The sequence below is a fragment of the Thermobia domestica genome, chromosome 4 (assembly GCF_964235325.1).
Source record: "Thermobia domestica chromosome 4, izTheDome1.hap1.1, whole genome shotgun sequence".
NCBI lineage: Eukaryota > Metazoa > Arthropoda > Insecta > Zygentoma > Lepismatidae > Thermobia > Thermobia domestica.
The window spans coordinates 132,727,509-132,730,891 of NC_137457.1; the positions used below are offsets into that span (position 1 = coordinate 132,727,509).

The 3,383-nt window shown below is 36.8% G+C and overlaps 1 pseudogene; it reads right to left on the reverse strand.

The window, feature by feature from the left end:
• Positions 1 to 656: 656 nt before the first annotated feature.
• LOC145682874 (macro domain-containing protein CT2219 pseudogene) lies at positions 657 to 1,394 on the reverse strand (annotated as a pseudogene).
• Between the last annotated feature and the right edge of the window lie 1,989 nt (positions 1,395 to 3,383).

Below are 3,383 nucleotides of genomic sequence, written 5' to 3' on the forward strand. Positions count from 1 at the left end.
AAACTTGTATTATAAAATGCGCAAATTGACTAAATTAGGATGAGAAAAAAATGTTCGTCATAATCAGGAAATTAATATCAAAATAGAGAAAACTAATGTCAAAAATAGGAAAACTGCAGTTTCAAAGTCTTAATTCGGTGAAATTGAAACGTCACAGACCAGCGTAAAATACACAATTAGCTAAACATGTAATATATATATATATATATATATATATATATATATATATATATATATATATATATATATAGATCATGATCTACGCAATTATACTCGAGTAAAATAGTCATAATGAAAATTGCAAAATAAATAAATAAATAAAATAAGTACTAGACCACCTAGTATAAAAATGTCATAATTAGTATTTCCTTTTTTTAGCTTATAATCTGAATAGAAAATAAACTAATGTCAAATCAAAGTATAATAAATATCCAAGTTAAGCTTCTCTTTTCCTTTGCAGGTAAGAGAAAGGAAAACTCGTCCAGGATCTATATAACCGAAGACTAGTAATCAGTGAGAGTGAGTGCGTAATAGAGTGCCGTGAAACATTAGTGAATTCTTTTTTTTTACTTCTAATTCATAAGTATCACATGTAGGTAAGAGTAGCTGTAACAGCTCTACTAACCTTCATATATGCACTACTAACCACTTTTTTTTTAAATCCGCACTGGGAAGTAAGCAAACATTTTATTTTCATATAATTTCCGGTTCTCTTTATCAACAATACACAGCGCAATGCGATCGAAATCTTGCAGATTAGCTTCCAAAACATTTCGAATCGTGGATAAAGCAATCTTCATTGCCTGAAACTTGTCAAAATTGAATTTCCCAGTCCCCAAATTAGGGAACGCTATCGTCCGACAATTATTCTCCAAAGCGCGTTGTAGACAATTCGTGCAACATTGTCGTAAAATTCTCTTATTATTATCTCTAGGCGCGCAAGTGAATAGCACAAATTCCGATGGTAAATTAAAAGCCAAAGAGATCTTAGCTTCACCAGGTTTTAACGAACCTAGCTTTTTACAAACTTCAGCTAGTTCCTTCCCTGCCCCTCTGTGAATTGCTCCGTCGACTCCAGACAAGGGAGTAAGGGTCTCATTCGCTGCATTAACCACGATGTCACACTTCAGATCCGCAATATTACCATAATATACAATCGCTTTCCTGTTAATGTCCTCATTATAACTATATAATGGCTTCTTGTATGCGAATTTCTGAGACGAATCCATTAAAGTTGGAAGCTCCAACACATCCACAACTCGCTGAATTTCCACGGGATCACTGAGTGCAGTGGTGAATGTTAGCTGGTTAAACTCTATATTATGTTCAGAACAATCTTTAGCAACATTTATCACTTGCATGTCACGTATTTCTTCTTCTTCCTCGCCTGTCATCGGTTCTGGGGTTACATCCGGGTAATACGGGTTAAGTCTAGTAATGGCAATCGACTCAATTTTTTCTCTTCCCTTTGAAGTTTTGTATTTCACAAAATATGCATTTTCATAATCTTTTCGTACAATAATAGCAGGCCCAAAAAATAATCCTGAAAATGCTTTGGCATTACCTCTCCGTCTTGAAGGGTCAAAAATCCATACACGCTGTCCTTCCGTGAACTGTACAGATCTATGATGTTTATTGTAAGACCTCTCTGAAGTACGAAATCGATTAAAAAGTTTATCCTGAGCCTGTTCTCTAATATCAACAAGAGTGGCTAGACGCTATTGATTCACACTGTGTATACACGGTCCATTAATAATGGGCTGGTGTTCTAAATAAGGATCCACTCCGTGTAACAGTTTAAATGGGCTGAATGACGTGGAATGGTTCACAGTGATATTATGGGCAAAAGTGACGGCTGGCACGTGATCCACCCAACTACCATGATTGTTAGGATCCACTTTCCTCTTCAATAGTGCTTCAATATGGCGGACAGAAGTCTCGACAAGACCATTGGTCTGGTGAAAGTAAGGATTAACAAAGTTCATTCTAATATCTAAAATATTACATAGTTCTTTAAACAAAGAACTAGTAAACGCCGTAGATCTATCTAAAATCACTTCTTTGAACAGACCAAAGCGTAAAATTACATGATTGTACAAAAAATCTGCCAAAGTAGCGGCTGTCTGTTCACCCAACGTAGCCGTTACTACGTAACGAGTATTGTAGGCTATTGCGATTAGAATATTGGCATCAGAATACCTCCCAGCTACATCAATACCAATACGAAAGAGAGGAGGCACGCTAGGCATAGTTTGTAAAACACCAGGAGGCGAACCCTGTATCTTTTTGAAACCTTGGCAGACCTGACAGCTTCTACATCGCTCGATGACGAACTTTTTCATGTATGGAAAATATACTGAATTTAACAACAAATTATATGTTTTTGTAAATCCTGAATGTGAACTACCCAAAGAAGAACTATGATCTGACTGAAACACTTTCCCTCGTAAGGAAGCAGGAATAGCTACCAACAACTGTGTACCAGTTGGACGTCTATGTTTTCGGTACAACAAACCATCTTTCATCTCAGATCGCAGTGCCTGTCGTTCAATATCGTAATTTTGCGGTATTTTCCCTTCTAAAAAGAGAATAATATCTTTGTAACAGGAATCCTTTGCTGTTCTTCCTTTAACTTATCATCTTCTTCTATAGTAAAGACCCGGGGATCTTCTAGATTCTTCTGTTCATCCGCTTCGTCTCTTGTGCAATCTACATGGCGACTAATACTGTCTACAAGACTATTGGAAGCACCCGAAATATGAGAAATAGTGTAATTATAAGTCTTTAACTCCGCAAGAATTCGAGAAAATTTAGCCACATTCTTTGTTTGACGTAAAAAACCAGCGATCTACAATCGGTACGCAAATAAAAGTGACGTCCTAATAAAAAATATCTAAAGCGTCTTAGCGTAAAAATGAAAGCTGCTAATTCTAAATTAAATGGGTGATATGATCTCTCGTGTGGCCCTACAGCACGAGAACAGTAAGCTATTGGAACCAAAGGAGCATCTTTTTCATCACTTTTAGGTTGCAGGACTGCCCCAGCTAGACCGCGTTGTGAGGCGTCCGTGACGACGTACACGTCTCTTTCTGGATGAAATTTCATAAGAGTAGGCGCAAACAAGATCACTTCTTTGAGCTTTTCAAAAGCTTGTTGTTGTTCACTCGTCCATTTGTATCGAACATTTTTTTTCAATAGACGCTGTAACGGCTCCGCTATAGACGAAAAGTTGGCAACATGGTTTCTAACAAATGAACACAACCCTAAGAAACTTTTCAATTGTTTTTGTGTTCTTGGACGTCTATAATTTTGAATCGATTCAGTAATACGTTCAGAAATAGAAATACCACGCTTAGAAACGCGTTGACCCAATATTTCCAATG